General features: G+C 45.9%; 1 protein-coding gene across 3 annotated transcripts in view; it reads right to left on the reverse strand.

The window, feature by feature from the left end:
- The window catches only part of Tjp2 (tight junction protein 2), a 128,533-nt gene that overhangs the window by 96,384 nt on the left and 10,532 nt on the right, over positions 1–21,617 (reverse strand). For all 3 annotated transcript variants that reach the window (NM_053773.3, NM_001414504.1, XM_006231176.4), the window contains one exon: positions 943–1,063. The gene's annotated coding sequence lies outside the window, so the exon portion shown is untranslated. Of the gene's footprint in view, positions 1–942; positions 1,064–21,617 lie in introns of those variants that run through there.

Here is a 21,617-nt window from a genome sequence, read left to right on the forward strand (position 1 = left end):
CACCATGTGGTTGCTGGGAATTGGACTCAGGACCTCTGGAAGAGCAGTCAGTGCTCTTTTTTTTTTTTTTTTTTTTAAAGCTTTACTTATTATGTATACAGCATTGTACCTGCGTGTACATGTGCAGGCCAGAAGAGGGCACCGGATCTCATTATAGATGGTTGTGAGCCACCATGTGGTTGCTGGAAATTGAACTCATGACCTCTGGATGAGCAGACAGTGCTCTTAACCACTGGGCCACCTTTCCAGCCCCAATGTATTCTTTTTTTGAAATCTACTCCCAAGTACCGCTCGATATCACAATGATTTTTCCATCTCAATGAGGATAAACTAAATGTGGCATAACAAAATGATCTCCAACTCCTGACACCAGGCATACCAAAAGCTGCTCCCACCAGCTATGGGTTTACCGTGAACCATAAGAGATCTACCAACACACGTGCCTCAGCCAAGAGAATACATCACCCAACCTTGGCAGGAGGCAGCAGCGCCCTTCACAGCTAAGCCATCCCTCCTCCTCCTTCACTTTTTACAAAAGAATGGAGATTGAGCCTAGGACCTGAACTGTGTCCACAGCCCAGAAAGGACTTCAACTCTTTACTCTGTAAAAAAGATATTGCGGCCACTGATCTGGCTTTCTGGAGACAGAAGCAGGTAGATCTCTGAGTTCAACACCAGCTTCATTACAGACAGAGTAAGTTCCAGGATAACCAGAGCTAAACAAAGAGATCTAATTTAAAAGAAAAAAACAAACAAAAACAAAAAACAAACAAAAACAAAAAACAAACAAACAAACAAAAATGCTATCAGATTTCTTTAAAAAACATGCAGTAAACACTCTGACAACCTGGAAAATACTGACCTTATCTATTTTGTGAAATAATATATCACATTGGATGTGACCCAGTGTCTGGGTTACTAAGAGACAAGTCAGCCGAGTACCTGGGAGAGCAGGCTGTAGGTGGACACCGGTCTGTGCGCTGCAGAGTGCTTGGGCCTGGAGCTGTATCCTGGGTGCCAGTCCCACTGACAGGGAGAAGAGAGCAAGGCAGGACTCCGGGCCCTGGAGAAGACAGATTGGTTAGCTCTAAGCCTCACCCTCAGCTTCATGAGCTCCTGGAGATACACTGAAGTCTGGATATCATAACTCATCCTGTAAGATGGCTTATAAACAGACACAAGCCTACACGTGGGCACTGAAATCTACCGCACAACACCCAACACCTATTTTGTTAATATTTATTTATTTTATGTATGTGAGCACACTGTCACTCTCTTCAGACACACGAGAAGAGGGCATCGGATCCCATTACAGACGGTTGTGAGTCACCATGTGGTTGCTAGGAACCAAACTCAGGACCTCGGGAAGAGCTCTTAACCACTGAGCACCCAACACCTACTTTTTTTTTTAATTTTTTTTTTTCGGAGCTGGGGACCGAACCCAGGGCCTTGTGCTTGCTAGGCAAGCGCTCTACCACTGAGCTAAATCCCCAACCCCTTACCCAACACCTATTATCCCCCAAAAGAATCCCAGCACCCGTGAGCTGCCATTCCACAGCCCGACAATTCTCTCCTGCCCTCTGACCCCAGGCAATCACCAATCTCATTTGTATTTCTAGAAACTTACCTGATTTTAAAAATGTTTTTTAAAAAATTTATTCATTGTTACTTCATGTGTATGGATTTCCTCTGCCTTGCACGTTTGCCAGGGAACCTTGTGTTTGCAGGATGGGGATGGGAGGGCACAAGAGGGTGTTGGAGCCCCTTGAAGTAGAGTTATGGCAGGTTGTAAGAATTCCCATGTTGGTGTAGGAACTGAGCTCCTGTCCTCCACAAGAACAGTATACACTCCTAACCACTGAGCTGTCTCTCCAGCACTCAGTACCCATTATTTCTCACAGCCAAATAACATTCCACCATATGGACAGACCATGATCAATCAGATAGACCTTGGGTTAGACTCAAGAATTTCAGAGAAGTTTCCTTCTTGGAGATAAAGGGTAGGGTGGAGGGGAAGCTTAAGAGATAAGAAAACAATTGAGAAAATTAAAAAAAAAAACTCCACTTTAACACAAGGTCTCAATATGTAGCCTAGCCTGGCCTCAAACTCATAATCCTCTTATTCCCTCCCATCAGGGGCTGGGGTTTCAAATGTATCTCCCGGACCTGGCAAGAAAATTTAATATGGCCAAATGTACATAAAATTTTGCATCTTAAAGCGTGCAAAAGAGAAAACACTTGAAACTACAAAGGGATTTCCTTTGTATGACTTCAGTAAAACTGGCTGATGGCTTTGAATCTATGTTTCTGACCACCAGCACCTCAAGAAACAGGTTCTCTGTGAAGGAAAAAACATTTAACCCTACACATTCCTGCCCACTGCCACAAGGGGGAGCTGTGCTGGATCCCCTGAGGCAGTCCAGGGAATCCTGCATTGGGAGGAAGAAATGTGGCCCTCTTGCCGCTCTCTGGACCCGTTCTTCTGTCTGTGGCACAAAAAGGTGTTGGCTATCTTCATTAAACCCTCTTTTCTTATACAGCCAACCCAGAAGTAAGGGACGGTGTTGATTTTCTTTGTTCTGGCCAGAGCCCCATTCCTCTCTCCAAGGATCGGCAGGAAATGTAGGCTGAGGCTAACCTGAGGTCGTCTGGACTTCCTACAAAGCAAGCAGCAGATCGAGCCCAGCCCATTCGTGACCTCTATCATTACTTCCAAAGATAAATAAACGGCAAGCAAATTGAGATGTGCTTGGTTACGCCTTTGGCCTGCATGTGAGATTTTTTTTTCTATCAGTTCTAAACAGTTACTTTTAGTGAAACATACTTTTTTTGTGTGTATCTCTAACTTTCTGGATTTAACTTACTTTTTTTTTCTCTTTCTTTTTTAATTTGGAGACCATCTCATGTAGTCCAGACTGGCCTCAAACTTACTTTGTAGGCTTTTTAGAATAAACGACCCTCTTGCCTCCAGCACACCAGTTCACGGGGACTGTTCACGGGGACCGTTCACTGGAAATTTTCCCTGTGCAGCCAACCATCTACCTTCCTACCTCTGAGATCTTGAACAGCTTTTTGGGAGGAAAGGAATTAGGATGAAAAGCCAGCAGGATAATTCGAAAGTACAAGGTCTCAAGGCAGACAGCAAGTGGATGCTGCTTCCTCCGTGACCCCTGGACCAAACAGAATAACAGGTTGAAGAAGGAAGACTGCCGAGAGTTCAAGCCCAACTTGGGCTACATAGTAAATCTGTGTCTCAAAGAACAGGGATGGTGAAGCTGACAGGTGGACGGCCCGTAAGACTCCACAGCAAAGATACAACCAGCATCACCCAGCATTTTAGCGGAGTGATTGACATATATGCTAAAGTTTACAAAATAAGACATTTTGGGGCCGGAGAGATACTCGGTGGTTAGGGGCACTGGTTGCTTTCCCAGAGGACCTGGTTCGATTCCCAGCACCCACACGGCAGCTAACAACTGACTGTACTTCTGGCCACTGTAGGTACTGGAGATTGATGTCTATTCAGGTGAAGGCAGACACAGAATAGGGCAGGGCCTGTGATTGGGCAGTGAAAAAGAAAGTTGGGGGCAGAGTTTTCATAGGGCGGGAGAGATGAGAAGGTAGAAGAAGAACCAAGATGGAGGCAGAGAAGGACCACCCAGATCTGTGTGGCCTTAAATGGCCACAGGTGGCTATGAATATTTCATAAGGGATGGATTTTTATAGGACAGTTTGTCTTAACTAGGTGGGCTATTTATATCAGTGTCAATTGGTTGTAAGCTTATTGTGTGGTCGTTTTTTTGTGGAGTGAGAATTTACTGATATAAATCCGATCCATAAATTACAAGCTTCTAGAGTTTTGATTTTAATGGGTCGTTGAGAGTTGTGACTATACCCACAGGGGGCGGATGGCTACATGAGTGTGGTGTGCCTGAGTCACGGAAACTAGAAGGGCGGTCGCTTCTAGGGCTAGCCATGGCGGTGATCGCCTCAGGGCCCAGAGAGTAGCCAGTGGCAGCATGGGATGGAAATTAAGAACTTAGTTGGGTGGAGACATTTTGAGAGCTCTGGGCCAGAGGACCCGCCGAGTATGGTTAACTGAGATGGGAACACCCCGATAGTGCTATGTGGCCCACAGGTGCTGCCGCTGGCGTGGCACGGTACCTGGTACCCCACATCATTTTCTATTATTTACCACAAGGTACTGCACACACACGGTAAACCTGCAGGCAAAACACCAATGCACATAAAAAATAAAATAAATTAAATAAGGCATTGAAGTCTGTGAAAGATGAGGAACTAAAGAGTAAAAGGAACACATTAGGGGCTGGAGAGATGGCTCAGTGGTTAAGAATACTTGTTGCTCTTATAAAGAACCTGGGCTCAAGTCCCAGCACCCATGTGATGGCCCACAACCATCCATAATTCCAGTAATAGGAAATTACCCTATTCTGTACAGAACCCTCTTCGGTCTCCTGAGGGCACCAGGCACACATGTGGTACAGACAAAACGTCAATACACATAAAAAGTAACCAAAATCAATTAACACATAGACGGGAAACCAGCCATCCGGGGATACTAAGCTCCTGTGAGAAGAAAGCCTGCTCCCAATAAAGCAGCGTGGACATCAGGAAAGCTGCATCCTGCTGGAGGGATTCAAAGCAATGAGAGTTCATCCGTGGGAGGAGCATGGCGGTCCTTCAGGTAATGTGGCTGGCACATCAGGCCTACAGGAGTGTTCTGCTCAAAAGCAAAGAGCAAAACCAAAGTAGATCTTCGCTTATGAAGGATCAGTTTGCAACAAATAAGGTTCCGCAGCATTTCAGAGCGAGACCTAAATGGTTTTCTTTTGGGGGGACTTATTCATCCCAATTGCTGGGAATCTCTAAACGAACTACCAACCTGCTAGTTTAGGGGTGAATACCATCACAAACCATCCTGGGCCAGACAGTAAAGACATCTAGCTTGTGTCTGAGGACCAAGCCCTCTGTAACGACGACTCCAACGAGGATATTCATGTTCTAACAAGTGAAGACTAAATGAGAATTCAGAAATGGAAAACACACAGAGCTCCCAACTCCTGACGCTGTGTTCAGAACAAGCGTCCCTGATTCAATTTTAACAAGCCCAGACTTGTGCTCGGCCAGACTCTCCGGGGACCCCATCCCCTGGCACCTGTGTGCCACAGGAAACCGATGGCCTCCCCAACAGAAGATCCCACCCGTGCTACAGTGCTGCTTCTCTTAGACCAAGGTCTAAGCTTCATTCCATGTGGCCACACTCAGAGGCTCCCTCAAGAATCAGTTTGGGAGCTGGGGAAATGGCTCAGTGGTTAAGAGCAAGAACTCCTCTTTCGTCGGACAGAGAACCAGTTTCTGTTCCCAGCATGCATGTCAGATGCTCAAAGCTGCCCCAATCTCCAGTTCCAGGGGATACAATGCCTCTGGCCTCCAAGGGCATCTGGAACCACATGCACATACCACACACGAAATATAGTTAAGGGGAAGGGGAGAATGATGTAATACATTTTAACATTTTAAATAGAAAGATAATAACTTCAGGACCGAAGAGGTGACTCAGTGGTTAAAAGCACTGGATATTCTTCCAGAGGATCCAAGTTCAATTCCCAGCACCCATATGTGGCTCACAACTGTCTGTGACTCCAGTTCTTCTTGGAATGCAACATCCTCTTCTGGCCTCTATGGTACCAGGTGTGCCTGTGATATACAGAAATACACACAGGCAACACACACACACACACACACACACACACACACACACACAATTTTTAAAAATTAAAGAAAATAAATTTCATAGGACTCCAGTAACACTACATTTGATTAGGAAGAAAACAACAGGAATAAAAATACATCTTTTTGGGCTGGAGAGGTGGTTCAGTGGTTAAGAGCACTAACTGTTCTTCTAGAGGCCCTGAGTTCAAATCCCAGCAACCACATGGTGGCTTACAACCATCTGTAGTGAGATCTGATGTTCTTTTCTGGTGTGTCTGAAGACAGCTACAGTGTACTTATATATAATAAATAAATAAATATTTTTAAAAAAATACATCTTTGAGGGGGGGTGGCTCTTCAAGACAGGTTTCTCTGGGTAGCCCTGACTGTCTTGGATCTGGCTCTGTAAACCAGGCTGGTCTCAAACTCAGAGATCCTTCTGCCTCTGTCTCCTGCTGGGATTAAAGGTGTGAGCCACCACTGCTTAGCATAAAAATATAAGTCTTTAATAAAAAAGATGCCAGATGTGATAATGCCTGCCTTATATCCCAGTACTCGGGAGGCTGAGCAGACAGACATGTACGAGTTTGAGAGTAGCCCGATTTGCATCCCTAGTTCTTAGACAGTCAGGCTACAGAGAGGGATCCTGTCACAAAAACAAGAAACAACAACAAAAATCTGTCTTTCATTACAGCACGACCTCTCCGAGCTTTAGGAAGAACAGTACGTGGAATAATAATAAATAATAATGTCTCCAAGTTCAATCGCAGACTTGAATTACTGAAGGGGAGGAAAAACCTGTCTTTTAAAAAAGTCCCTTTAAGGGGTTGGGGATTTAGCTCAGTGGTAGAGCGCTTGCCTAGCAAGCTCAAGGCCCTGGGTTCGGTCCCCAGCTCCAAAAAAAATAAAAAAAAACCAACAAAAAAAAACTCCCTTTACAGACAGGAAATCTACTTGAACCAAATGTCTCGAGAGCATTTGAAGCTGAGTCACGGTGTGGTGGGGCAGTTGTGCTACTCGTGGTAGAAGGTAGGGATGCCCTGGTCTTTCTCCACTCAGTGCCAGCACCAACATTGAATTCTAACAACCGAAAATGCCCCAACACAGTACAAAACATCCTCCGGGAGTGGACAGCAAAATCCTTTTCCTTTTCTTTTGCTGAAAAGCACTGACTTTCATGATTCTTCTAGAGATTCTCTTCAGGAAATGGAACTATAAATAATCCACTCCTGTTTCTTTATTTTCTACACCTTCCACAATGAATGTATATTGGAGCCGGTAGTTTTAATTTTTAAGGAGAAATCCCACTTATTAACAACATCTCATGTGGGCTGGTGACTCATGCTGCTTAAAAATAACGTTAATGTCTATCCTGCAAGCGCCTGTAGGCAACGACTGTTCAGCATGAGAAGAAACAGAAGGACCTTAGAAGTGTTTGCACTGAGACCCGTGACCCTGAAGAAAAATCCCAATTTTCTCCAGCATGGCAATTCAATGGGCTTTACAAAGAAAGGGAACGGGAAGACTTGTTTCAGGCCAAATGTCCCTGCAGTAGTCACACTCTCACACTTGTGCTCACCACACACACACACACACACACACACACACAATGGCCCTCACCATCCTTCTAACCAAGTGTTATAGCCCACAACTCCTGACATACAATACACCACAATGAAAATCATTGTCACTGTACAGACAAGAAAGAAGGATAGATTTGAACACTGTCTTTATCCTGTTTCCAAAAACAGGACCAGGGTGGTGGCTCAGCAGGTAAGTGTTTGCCGTGCAAGCCTAGCAAATCCCCCGCACCCATGTAAGGGCTGTGGGGAAGAACGCACTCACGAGGGTCGTCCTATACCTCTCTACCTGTGTGCTACGGCGTGGATGTCCCCAAGGCACACACACAGAGCATTAGGAAGCTAAATAGTAAAAGGGTAAAAGAGGTTCTTAACACACCCACGACGTCATCTTCTCGGTGTTCAGCTGTCTGCTTCTGATATTCTGGAATCTATTTGAGAACACTATATACATCAAGGAAAAAACATTCTTGGAGAGTCCCTTTTCTCTCTCTCATTCCCCACACAGCCAAAACTGGTTTCCATCATTAGGAGAGGAAGCTCGGGCCTCCTCTGCTTACCCCGGGTGCTGCCAAAGGTTTACGTGTCTCCGGCTCTCGGGTAGAAGCTCTCTTTTGTTAAGTGGGGTAATGCCCACTGCCGCTTCCAGAATAGCCATGTATTTCTTGTATCTCATCTTGTCTTTCTCGGTATACAGTCCCATAAATTTTGGTCACTGTTCAACTAGAGCAACTCAACATTTGCTCTACTCGATGCTCCTGTCTTTCCTGTGCTCTGTGTCTCCTGAGCTGGACCTGGCCGATCATCGAGGGAAGGGGTGAGGGGGAGCCAGGCCAGGGAGGATGGAAAGAGGTCTTTCAGATCCCACGACGACGTCAGTATTAGGCAAAGCTAAAGACTCTGCAAAAAGCACTAACAGAAATGATCTGCAGGGATGGGGGTGGCTTTAAACACAGCATCTAATGTACACTCCCCGATTAATCCGCACATAAATCTTTGAGCCCACTAATCCTTCACGTACTAATGGCGTAGGAGGTGATTGATCTCAGGACCTGGTAGTAATTGGTCAAAAGCCTACTTGCCTTTGGATGTATTAAAATCAGAAACAGATTTGCTCTTTCTGCAAATCCCTCCCGGAAAGCTGAGCTTTGGCAAATAAGGAAGGAATTCCAGTGCCATTTTATAGCAATACACCTCTGCTATGAACTGCTTGCTTGGGCCAACAACAAAATCTAATTAATTGCAAACAATTCTGTTTTTTTTTTAATTGAATGACTATTTTTATCTTTCTCATTTAAAAAACTAACATATAATAATTTGTAAATAAGGTGTCATCATATTTTCAGACTTTATTTTACGATTACTAGTTGTTTTGAGACAGGGTCTCAGTAGGTAGCCCAGGCTGGCCTTGGACTCATGGGGAGTCTCCCAGCTCAGCCTCCTAACTGATGGGATTACAGGCCTGTGGACCACATCTTGTCTATTCCTTCTTAGTATCTTTTGAAATATCCTAAAACCCAAATGGGTGAACCCTGTTCAAATGAAAATATCTAGACTCTCAGAGATACTTAGAAACCACCTTCCTCCTCCATTTTTTAAGTTTCTGCCTTTAAAGGACCTTCCTCACCCTCTGCTCACATGGTAAAGTGGACCCCACCCAGCCACCTTACGGCTCACAGTACACATGACCTGGACCTGATCATCAGTCTTTTCTGAGATGAGTATGACTTTAAAAGAGGAATGCCAAGACAGGGGAGACAGTGCAGTGGTTAAGGAAACTTGCGGCTCCTGCAGAGGACCTGGGTTTGGGTCTCAGTATCCACATGATGGCTCATGGTTACAGTTCCAGGGGACATGGTGCCTTCTTGTAGCCTCCATGAATACCTGGCATGAGTGTATGCCTGGCATGAGTGTATGCCTGTGATCCACATACACATATAATCAAAACACCCATGCATTAAAAGAAAAAAGGGGCTGCCTTCTTGCATTGGAGTCAGTTAAAAAGCTGGTAGGTAGACAGGACTGTTAGCAGTCACACATCCTACCTCAGAAAGACAAGATGTTGAGGAAAACAACATCAAAAGAAACGGCATCCTTTGGGCTTCTAGATTCAGGTACGTGTAAGGCAACTGCCATCCCAGGAGATTTCCCGCTAGACCTGTGTCAAAGCGAACTTTTTCATGAACTTGCATTTCAGTTGTGTTCTGTTGCTCTGAAAGAGACGACGCACACACTCCTCCCTCACCAGCCCCTTTCAAGTTGTGAGGGTTTTGAGTTTTTTCCCATTTACATGCTATAGCGACATATGGGCACCATGTTGTCCTTGTCTAAGCAAACCCACATATAAAGAAAAAATAAAACCAGGGGAAACCATCGAATAGCAATTCAGATCAGCACAGTCTCAGCCTCCCTGCCCCTTCCTCTCTTGAACTCTACTTCTATAAATGTTCTCTCTCTCTCTCTCTCTCTCTCTCTCTCTCTCTCTCTTCATACACTCCCCATGACTTAAATTAGTAGTCTCTCAAATTCCTTAGACTTCAGTGAGAAAACATTAAATCATGTGCATTTTTTCTTTTTCCTGGCAGTGTGACCAAATACTTAACAAGAACCAACTCTAAAGAGAAAAGGTCAATCTGGGCTCATGGGTCAGAAGCTGGGGTCCATCTTGACAAGGGGACATGGTGGCAGCTTGAAACAGACAGAGAGAGAGCCAGCATTCAGCTGCCTTTCCCCTTTACAGCATTTCGATTCAGTCCAGGACCCTGGTCCATGTGTCCCTGCTGCTCACAATCAAGGTGAATCTTGACTCTGGAAACACCATCACAGACACACCCAAAGATTTGTCTCCCTAACAGAGTAATTTTCCATTTCCGCATATATTTCCTTAATTTTTGAATGTTTGTAGACTATTAAATGAAAAGCTCAGTGCTAGATGTGAGATACCTTTTTATTGATCAGGAAGGCCACAGAGGTCCATCAAAGCAACACAAGTGGCTGCCATTTCTGTTGGTTGCCTACCATAACTAGATGGAAAGAACCCTCTTGCTGAAGACACGGTACGTTCTGAGGCAGGACATAGAGAAGTGAGGCTGGAACTGGCTTTGGTAGCTGTCATGGTGCTGGGAGGTGATGTGCAGGCTGCAGGGGAGGTAGGGTGTCTGTAGGACTACCCTGCAATGACGATTGTACAAAACTGACCTCTTAGCCAAGATGCCTAAGTGGTCATCACTAGTACCACAGTGGCGTGAAGGTTATGGGGGTAACCAATTGATCAGTGACTGATATGAGGCCTGCTCCACAAGATAAATTCGTGCCTAGTACCGTAAACCTACTCAAAAGCTCCTGGCTCAAAAAGTTATAGGGCCTATGGTTCAACCCAGTATGTTTCTACCTGTAAACTAGTGCTGGTCCCAACTCTGGTCAGAGAAGCTTCTTTTTGCAGTGGGTAGAAGTCAACATAAATACTAATTCCTGGTCAAAGTGCTGAGAATAAGTGACTGTTGAGTATTCAGACTTAAGTGGGACAACTGTATCAAACCCCTCCCCCACCAAGGCCCAGGGAGCGATGAATAGGATATGGAAAGACTGCAAGGCCAGAGGAGGGGAGGGATGCTGGGAAGTGCTGTCCTCTGGACATGACGTAACCACTGCACTCGTGTCTCAGCACAGCTGTGATTACCCACGTAAGACAAGTCAGGAGTATCAGTCACCATTCCGAGAGTAGCACTACTTCGAGCCATAGGTTACAGAGAAAATGAAGTAGAGGTGGGAAGGAGGGGCTTTGTGGAGGAGCAGTGAAGGAGGTAGAAGTGTGTTAGTTAGGGGAGGATTGGGTCAAGATACAATGTATATATGCATAAAATCGTCAAACAATAAATGAGTCAAAACTTGAGTGTTTTTGATTTTACATGTTCATAATATTTACCCTGAGAACACACACACACACACACACACACACACACTCCCTGACCCATCCCTGACAGGGTCTCACTATGTAGTTTTGGCTGTCCCGGAACTTACACACCAGGCCGGCCTCAAATTCAGAGAGATCTGCATGCCTCTGCCTCCCAAGTGTTGGGATTAAACGTATGGGCCTCCGTGTCTGGTCCATTTTCCCCATTTTTTTTAAAGATTTGTTACACACACACACACACACACACACACACACACACACACACACACACTCTGGAGCTATCTTCAGACACACCAGAAGAGAGCATCAGATCCCATTGTGATGACTGAACCTAGGATCTCTGGAAGAGCAGTCAGTGCTCTTAACCGCTGAACCATCTCTCTAGCCCCATTTTCCCCATTTTTAGTGGTGACAAAATAGAAGAGATACAAGGTCTGATTTCTCCTAACAACTAAAAAAGGACCCACTTCACTCTGTCCTGTCAAGCAATCATCTGACCACGATACAGAAAACAGAGCAGAAAAACAGGAGACAACCCATTTGGCGTTGAGCTAGTTCATTTCCACAGCGCTCTCCCACTGGTTCTGTTGCAAGCCAGTAGAGCCAATTAGTCACAAGAATCCTTTTACAGGGTGGACTTGAACTTGGCAAGCTACAGCTGAGCCCCTGGAAAAAGTTCCATTCAGCCCTCATTTAACCACACAGGAAGATGTAATTACACTTTTGCAACAGACTTTGTTCTAACAACTTGTGTTTCTAATGAGTGTGATAAAAATTACTATGTAACCCTCCCAAACAAGAGGCTTGAGCTGACCACGGGAAAAAAAATCAAATTGAACTTGTTACCCACGGAAGCTTTTTTACTACAGTGAAATGCCAAAATGGCTTACAAATGTCATGTCGTCAAGTGTCATTTGCTACTGGAATTTTTTTAGCCCAACATTTCACCCAGAGCTCTTACAAAACGATTCTTATCTACGATGACCTCACACCAAATTAAACTTGGATCTTTCCTTAGGAAAATAATTATGCGTTAGGACATACAGTAAGGAACTGACCTTGCTCTGACAAATTAGATTATTCCACTTTCTGATGCATTTAGTCATTTCTTTTTTTTTTTTTTTTTTTTTTTGTTCTTTTTTTTGGAGCTGGGGACCGAACCCAGGACCTTGCGCTTCCTAGGTAAGCGCTCTACCACTGAGCTAAATCCCCAGCCCCGCATTTAGTCATTTCTTATACTACCATCTCCATGTGAATTCCTTTGCAATACAGACAATAATATAGAAAAACTTAATCTGGACAAAATATCCCTTCTATATGTGATGTGTTCTTTAGCATTCTGAAGGTTCTTTGGGAATACATATTCATGAGACTAATTCCTATTTCCTTCTAATTCTAGAAATTCTTTTTTCAAGGCCGGTAGCCGTGTTTCTGTGTAGCCCTGGCTATCCTGGGCTCTGTAAACCAGACTAGCCTCAAACTCAGAACTGCCTGTGGGTCTCCAGCGCTGGGATTAAAGGTGTCGAGTTTCGAGTTCTGGAAATTCTTCACACAGCTTGTGCTTTAAAGTAACCAAAAGCAAGCAACGAAAGCCTTACCTGGAGCGCCAATGCTTCAGAATGGCTGCGTAGAAGTTAACAGAGCTGGAGTTTAGGACAATCAAGTCTGTGTTTGAGTGGCCCACCTTTATTTCGCTGTGTGATATTCTTATTTGTGAATTCATTACATTACATTAGTGGCTTGGTTTTTGTTTTTAAGATTTATTTATTATATATAAGTCCACTATAGTGTCTTCAGACACACCAGAAGAGGGCATCAGATCTCATTACAGGTGTTTGTGAGCCACCATGTGGTTGCTGGGATTTGAACTCAGGACTTCTTACCCACTGAGCCATCTCTCCAGCCCTTGTTTTTATTTTTAAGTTTTAGCTTGTATGTTCCTTTGTTTGTTGAAATAGGGTCATGCTATGTAGCCCAGGCTGACCTAGAATTCACTATGTAGCCCAGGCTAGCTTCCAAATCCAGATGATCCTCCTGCCTTAGCTTCACAAGTGCTGGAATTACAGGTATTAGTCAGTAGCTATTTAAAATTTAAAATATATCTCACCCCATTCCAAATAAGCTTTAATACTTCTTTCCTTTTTTTAAAGATTTATTTATTTTATGTGAGTACACTGTCACTATCTTCAGACACACCAGAAGAGGGCATATCCCATTACAGATGGTTGTGAGCCACCATGTGGTTGCTGGGAGTTGAACTCAGGACCTCTGGAAGAGCAGTCAGTGCTCTTAACCACTGAACTATCTCTCTAGCCTCCAAGTCAGCTTTAAGATCAAGATGTTCAAGTTCTCTTTCCAGAAGATTAAACCTGAATGTAGAGGCTGGAGAGATGGTTCAGCAGTTGCTCTTCCAAAGGACATGAATTTGGTTCCCCCCGCCCCCGCCTACCTGTAACACCAGTGGACCCAAATGCCCTCCTCTGGCATCCAAGGGCAACTGCACACATGTGGCCTGTACTCTCACACAGATACAAACACACACATAAATAAAAATAAAATAAAATAACTGAATATACAGAATCCGCACATCAGCACAGGAGTATGACTCTATGAATCCCCAGCAGCTGGGAGGCAGAGCCAGCAGAGCCACTGGGTGCTCTAGGCCTGCATAGTCCACCCGGGGAGGCCAGGCCAGGCTACACGTCATGACCTCATCTCAGAAGGGGAACAAAAATCCCAGACCAGCCTGGCGCTCTTTTGAACTATTCGTATTTTTTACTGAAGAAGAAGAGTGGGCATCCTCCTCCAGTGGATTAACCACGTCCGTGCTTTCAAAGCATAAAATTGGAAATACCCCAAACAGCCTGCTTTCTGGGCACGGACTGCTTTCAGGGGGCTGGAAAAGCCTGAACTCAAAGTAAAAAAAAATCAGAGAGGATTTAAAAGGGGGAGGGGGTAAGCTATGGCCTCACAGGTTCAGCTCATCATTCCAGAGGTACACAGGCGGGCTTTCCTCTGTCCATCTCTTCTCATGCAAAATTCTGATGGGAGGAACTGCCCTCGTGGCTAGCAGCCTTAGATGAAGATTAGAACTCTCAGCTCCTCCTGCACCACGCCTGCCTGGATGCCGCCATGTTCCCACCTTGATGATACTGGACTAAGCCTCTGAACCTGGACGATGAGGTGAGCTCTTCACAGCTGTGGTCACTGAAACTACGTTGGAAGATGGGTTAATCCAGCTTCGAGGCAGAGACACCGCGATGAAGGAAATGATGCGCTATCCAAACAGAGAGACTTCCTGGTCAAGTACCTAGCGTCAGCTGGGAATGTTGTAGGTCTTCATAATCTGTAATAAATATTCTCTATTGATTTCATTAACTTAAAGAGAAAAAAGAAGCGTCCTTGTGCTGTGGTATCTAATTTTCGGGTGTAGTGGTGCATACCTCCAGTGCCAGCACTAAAGGAGGTCGATCTCTGAGGATGCAGTCAGATTTCTGAGTTCGAGGCCAGCCTGTTCTACAAAGTGAGTTCCAGGACAGCCAGTACTATACAGAAAGACCCTATTTCAAAACTCCTTCCCCTCCCCTCTCTTAGAGGAAGAGAAATTTTCCTCTAAGCTTGGTGAGGAAACACCCTTATAAACCCATCTGCTCCTTGTGGTCCTGCTTACCCAAGAGGCTGAGGCAGGAGGATCACTTGAGTCCAGGAGTTGGAGACCAGCCGTGGCAAGTGAACTGAAACCATCTAAGAAATCATGTATGTGCTGGGGATCCTGCAGATGGACTGGCTGAGACAGAATGCTGCAAGTTAAGAACCAAAATTACAATAGACATTTACTTCCTACCTCTATGTCTGACCTATTGTCTCTGTAACTACTAGAAGAAAATTGTTGGTTGTATTGTTAAACTGAGCAGAGCTCTGGGTTCCATCTGCTGGGACCCACCCACAGGTCCCAAAAGTGTTTACTAAACACATTGGTTTATGACTTTCTTGTTTGGTGACTATAAAACCTTGGTCATACCCATTCCAAATAAACTATCTGTGATGGTTTAAATATGCTTGGCCCAGGGAGTGGCACTATTAAGAGGTGTGGCCTTGTTGGAGTGAGTGTGGCCTTGTTGGAGGAAGTGTGTCATTGTGGGAACAGGCTTTGAAACCCTCCTCCTAGCTGCCTGGAAGTCAGTTTTCTTCCAGCGGTCTCAGATGAAGATGTAGAACTCTAAGCTCTTGCACCATGTCTGCCTGGATGCTGCCAAGTTCCCACCTTGATGATAATGGACTGAACCTCTGAACCTGTAAGCCAGCCCCAGTTAAATGGTGTCCTTTACAAGACTTGCATTGGTCATGGTGTCTGTTCACAGCAGTAAAACCCTAAGACACTATCCTTTAGTCCCTTTGGAGCAAGAACTGTAGGGGGTTTGTTTGTTTGTTTGTTTGGGTTTTTGTTGTTGTTTTTTGGTTTTGGGGGGGTTGTTTGTTTGTTTGTTTGTTTGTTTTTGCTTTTCTTATTATAGAAACCCAGCAAGATCTGGCTTCAAAAACCAAACTTTCCTCAGCCAGCCTTGGTTCATGCTTGTAATTCCAACCCTCGGTGGCTGAGATAAGAAGATTTAGGCCAGCCTGGGCTACAAAGACCCTATCTCGGGCTGGAGAGATGGTTCAGCAGTTAAGAGCACTGACTGCTCTTCCAGCGGTCCTGAGTTCAATTCCCAGCAATGACACAATGGCTCACAACCATCTGTAATGAGATCTGATGCCCTCTTCTGGTGTGTCTGAAGACAGCTACAGTGTACATAAAAATTAATAAAAAAAGTTTTTTAAATTTATGAAGACCCTATCTCCAAAAAGGGGAGGGGGAAGGAGAGAGAGAGAGAGAGAGAGAGAGAGAGAGAGAGAGAGAGAGAGAGAGAGAGAGAGAGGACAACTGGCTGGGAATATAGCTCAGTTAGTAGAGCACTTGACTAGCATGCAAAGTCCTGGGTTCGATTCCCCACACGGCACAAATGGGGAAGTTTTGAGCACACATCTACAGTCCTAGCAACCCGGAGGTGGAAGCAGGAGGATCAGAAGTCTCAGGCCATGCTTGGCTACACAGCCTGGGATACACGAGAACAGGTCCTCAGTTCTCATTTTCCAGCTGTCGAGAACAGGGTTTTCTCACCTGCAGCTACAACTTCCCCCAACATCAAGTTAAAAATCCAAAGAGCCCAAGGCAGGGTAGTCTTTATGTGAAAATCAGGGAAATTAAAAACTCGGTTGTCTGGGAAGCCTGGAATAGCAGAATCCACGAAGGAAAAAGTCCTGTGTGCAATGGAAAATGGAGATGTCCCCAGCCTGTGCATCCCAGCCATGAGGAGCCCTCTCTTGTGACCATTCCAGATCTGAACCTCTGTACTAAATATTTTAAAACCAAAATTAATTTGTCAACCACTCAAGTGCCCTCATTTGTAGGAATTAGAAAGCTTCCGATACCTTACTTGAGGAAGCACTTAAGGACAATGTGCTTATCCTGTATCTACAGTGAGCCTGCAGCCATGGGATTCAGGGATGCCTCTTGCCTGGGGTCATAGGAGCGACTAGGCCTGACCCTAAACTCAGAACACCACAGGGGCTAGTTTAACACAAGAAGTGCTTAGCCACTTACACTGGGAAAAATATAATTAGGGGCATGCACTCTCTGAAATGAAGGACAACCCCAAGTCTGAGTTGAGAAGGCACCAAAGTGTTGAGCTGTGGCCACCTGTGGCCAGAGGCTAAAGATTGAGCAAGGGGCTCTATTCTTCCCTCTCCACCTGATAACTTAGATTGGATTCAACCTCCAGTGCCCACCCAGGAAAGAGAGAACTGACTCCAAGTTGTCCTCTGGCCTCTACATGAGAGCTGTGGTACACACACACACACACACACACACACACACACACACACACACAGAGAGAGAGAGAGAGAGAGAGAGAGAGAGAGAGAGAGAGAGAGAGAAATGGTGGGGTTTTGTTCTTGTTTGGCTGTAAACACAGCTAAGTAGGCCCAGTGCTTATTGGCCATATAAGAAGTTCTGCGCTCAAACTGCAGCACTGCATAAACCCAAGCACAGGAGAGGTAGGAGCAGGAGGGTCAGAAGGTCAGAGTCACAGTCAGCTACATAACAAGTTCCGGCCAGATTGTCCACTTGAGCTTTCTGAAAGGACCTTTCAGGGGCGTGAGACAACATTCATCCTGGAATCTCCAACACACATCTCCTTTCTCAGGAACCAACCTATGAAATGACAGGGTCTCGTATTAACACTTCCTCCCTGATTAAGGCAGCGGAAAAGCTAGGCCCCCGAAATCTAGAATGAGAAGCCTGGGTTTGAATCCGGCTTCCCAGGTAATTAAGCTGTGGGAACTTCGGCAATGTTGGTGCACACCTTTAATCCCAGCACTCAGGAGGCAGAAGTAGACGATCTTTTCCAGTTCAAGGCCAGCCTGGTCTATGTAGCACATTTCAGGACAGCCAGGACATATAATGGGAGAAACCCTGCTTCAAGACACAGATATACTGAGAGCCTGTGAACCAGGGCTGGGAGTCGGGGGACACATGCTTCATGACTGGGCCTCACAGAGCGAGGGCTCAGCAGACATGGGCCTCTGACAGACACAGCTTCTCCCTTGGCTAGCTGTCACTAAACCATCATTTAGTGAACATTTCCCTTGTGACAGTCACCAATATAAACATCTAGTTACACTCTCTTATTTACTTCTCAATAGTCTTCAGAGGTGGCATGCCCCATGTCTTTAAAGGAAGAAAGGCACTGTGTGAATAAGTAACTTGAAGGAGGCCTCACAGTTAACAGTGGAGATGTGATCTCTTCCCTGGTTAGTCTGATTAAAGCCTTCCAGTCCTCCTGACAGAAGCCCAAGTGCCCTGGGGACCCTGATTAGACCTCTCAGAGTAATTTAATTCACACTGAACTTACTCACTTCCCCCTGGAACATGGGTCTCATGAGGTCAGAGACTGCAGTGCTCAGTGCTGCAGACCCATTACCTGGCACTGTGCTTAGCAAGTATATAGGGACAATAAGAATATGCATATTAGGGGGCTGGAGAGATGGCTCAGTGGTTAAGAGCACCAACCCGCTCTTCCAGAGGTCCTGAGTTCAATTCCCAGCAACCACATGGTAACTCACAACCATCCCTCTTCTGGTGTGTCTGAAGACAGCTACAGTGTATTCATACAAATAAAATAAATCTTAAAAAAAAATAAAAGAGGGGTTGGGGATTTAGCTCAGTGGTAGAGTGCTTGCCTAGCAAGCAAGCGCAAGGCCCTGGGTTCGGTCCCCAGCTCCGAAAAAAAGAACCAAAAAAAAAAAAAAAAAGAATACGCATATTAAAAGTGAATGAATGAATGAATGAATGAATGGACACTGGTTGCTCTTCCAGAGGTCCTGGGTTCCAGTCCCAGCACTCCCACGGAAGCTCACAAACCTCTGTAACTCCAGTTGCAGGAGATCCCTCTTCTGGTCTCCTCAGGCACCAGCACACACAGGGAGTGCACAGGTATACATCCAGGCAAAACACCCATGCAATATGTTGTCTTAATAAAAAGAATGAACTGGGTGTGATGCCGTGGGCCTTTAATCTCAGCACTTACGAGGCAGAGGCAGGCAGATCTATAAGTTCAAGGCCAGCCAGAACTAGAGTATCACCATCACTATGTCTCTGGAGTGAGCAGTCCAGGCTACCATGCCAGTCAAGACCAAGGGACAGGGACACGCTTGTTTCTACCCTCTCCTGCAGCACCCACTCTGCATAGACCTCCGTTTCAAGTTCAAGTCTCATTCTATCTACACACAACAAAAGCTAACATCACAGACCGGCCTGCTGTCCTTCTGAGGATACCGATTACAAGGGTGGCCCTAAAAAAGGTGGGTGCAGTCAAGAACACCTGTGATCTCAACACTTAGGAAGCCAGCTCTAGATGAATGAGGTATCACAAGTATGATGCTAGCTTGGCTTACACAGTAAGTTCCCATCCTGAGCTACCCAGAAAGATCCTGCCTCCACAGTGGGGGAGGGGGAAGAGGAAGAAGAACCAGGGTTGCCGTCGGGTCTTGCTCAATGGGTGGGAGAGCTCCCCAGTCCCAGAACTGAACTGATTAGAGTAGCTCACTGTTTCTAAACAACTTACATAGGGGTTCTGCTCGACATCTGATTTCCTCTAGGGAATGTGAATTTGGGGGTTTGGCACAGGTAGGCAGCAGGTGCCCATGTAACACCTCCCCAACAAAATCCCTGGCGCTGAGCCTCTAAGGCAGTGGTTCCCAATCTCCCTAATGCTGTAGCCCTTTAATACAGCTCCTCACGTTGCTGAGATGGTGACCTCAACCCTAAAATTATTTTTTGTTGCTACCTCATAAATGTAATTTGGTTACTGTTATATATTACAATGTAAATAGCTGTGTTTTTCAACAGTCTTGGGCAACCCGGTGAAAGGGTAATCCAACCCCAAATGAAGTCTGGATTCACAGGTTGAGAAATGCTACTCTAAGGGTCCTCCCTGGTTGGTACTATGTCATACAATGTTAGCATTCTTTCTAAGTTCTGCCCCACAGTTAGCTGGCAACAGCCAGGGATGCCTCACTCTATAAAAGGGGCTGCTTGTCCTTCCCCCTCTCTTGCTCTCTTGCTCCTCTCTTGCTCTTGCCTTCCTGCCCCCACTCTCTCCCATTCCCTTTCCCCCCTCTCTCCACATGCTCATGCTCCCCCCTCTCTCCCCATCCCCCCTCCTCTTTTACCTTCCTAACTCCCCTCCCCATGCCCTGAGTAAACTCTATTCTATACTATACTGTCCTGTGGCTGGTCCCTCAGGGGGAAGGGATGCCTCAACATGGGCCCGCTGAGCCCTCCACTTCCCCCATAACCCCCTCACACCTCCATAGAACATATTCCCCCCTCTCTTTATCTTTTTATAAACACATCATACATGTGGTCACAGCTGTTGCTGTGGGAATTAAACATGTCTGCTGTGTCCCCTGGGTGCTCCAGCGGCACTGAAAGCTGGTGCCTGGGTTCTCTGAACTTTGCTCCATTCACTGTCCCCTTGCTTGTTTCAATAGTGCTCCTTGCACTATGATAAATTAGTCCCAAGTACAGCCACGTGCTGAGTCTAGTGAACTCTCCAAAGCTGGCTATGGTCTTGCAGACCACTCCACGGAAGGAGGCTTGGGGAATGCTCCTTGTCCCTTCCTGTCCATTAATCAGGAGCCTCACACATCCTATGGGGAACACGAGAATGTTAACGTGTGCAGAGGCCTGAGTAGGAGAGAGAACAAACTGGAATGTCTGAATCATGCCACTGCTACTCCAGCCCTGCTCAGCAGTCAGACAAAGCCAGCCGGTTATAAAGCACAGATATTAAATGATCCCTCTGCTGGCAGCAGGTTCCCCAGATTATAAAGTGCTCAGGACAAACTAGTGCCTTGTCCCCAAACCTAAGAGAATCTTTTATATCTTCAGACATACTAAACACTCCTTCAAATTGGAACATACAAGCAAATGAGAGGATGTTGACCTGGACGTTGTGAACCCCACAGGAAGGGTAGAAGCATGATGGCTTTGAGTGATGGGCCACCACCCTTCTGGGAATTCTTTTCTGTAGCAAACCTTCTGACCTCCATGACCAGGACTGTCACAAACACTCGCCGGTGTCAGCACACGCTCTCAGAATCGGCTTATATCCAGTTATGCTAAGAACACTGGGCCCAGGGCTGCACAAATCTTTAAAGCCATTAAGCTGTATAGGCAAGGAGGGGCGTGAGTTTCAGTGATGTGGGTACTGCGTACACAAAGGAATCCCAGCGTGCATCTTGGTTCTAGGCCAATTAGCAATGCTAGGTGAGAAAAGGGAGGGGTTGGTCCTAAGTCCTGGGACTGTGGCCTGAAGGACAAAAGAGAGTCCTTATATCATAAAGGAAAAGTCCACACACGTCCTGGAACTTTAAGAAGCACAACTGGGCCCTTGGCAAAGTGTGCCTTCCAGAAGTGCTGGGAAGGCAGGACCTAGATACCCCCCAATTGCCCCAAGATGGCAGCTCAGACCCTCCCCTGAAACCAGTACCTCCCAGGTCCTCCTTTTTCAGGGAGACCTAGTAGGCCCTGGCTGCTCTGGTCATCCTCGGTCAGCTACCTCTAATTCCTTGGAGGCTCTTGGTCTCCTTCCAGTCCCCACTCCCCACCACTCCCTATAGCATCCCTGCAGTCAGGCATTAGCTCCTGTTTGTGCCCTATGCCTGTCACACCCAGGACTCTACCAAACACTTGCATGCCAGGAGCCCAACCCTCTTCTATCCTTCCCACCTCCTACACACTCCAGCCCTGCCATCAAATGCCCACAAACCATCCACTCTCAGCCTAG

This window comes from Rattus norvegicus, chromosome 1 (assembly GCF_036323735.1).
Source record: "Rattus norvegicus strain BN/NHsdMcwi chromosome 1, GRCr8, whole genome shotgun sequence".
NCBI classification, from domain to species: domain Eukaryota; kingdom Metazoa; phylum Chordata; class Mammalia; order Rodentia; family Muridae; genus Rattus; species Rattus norvegicus.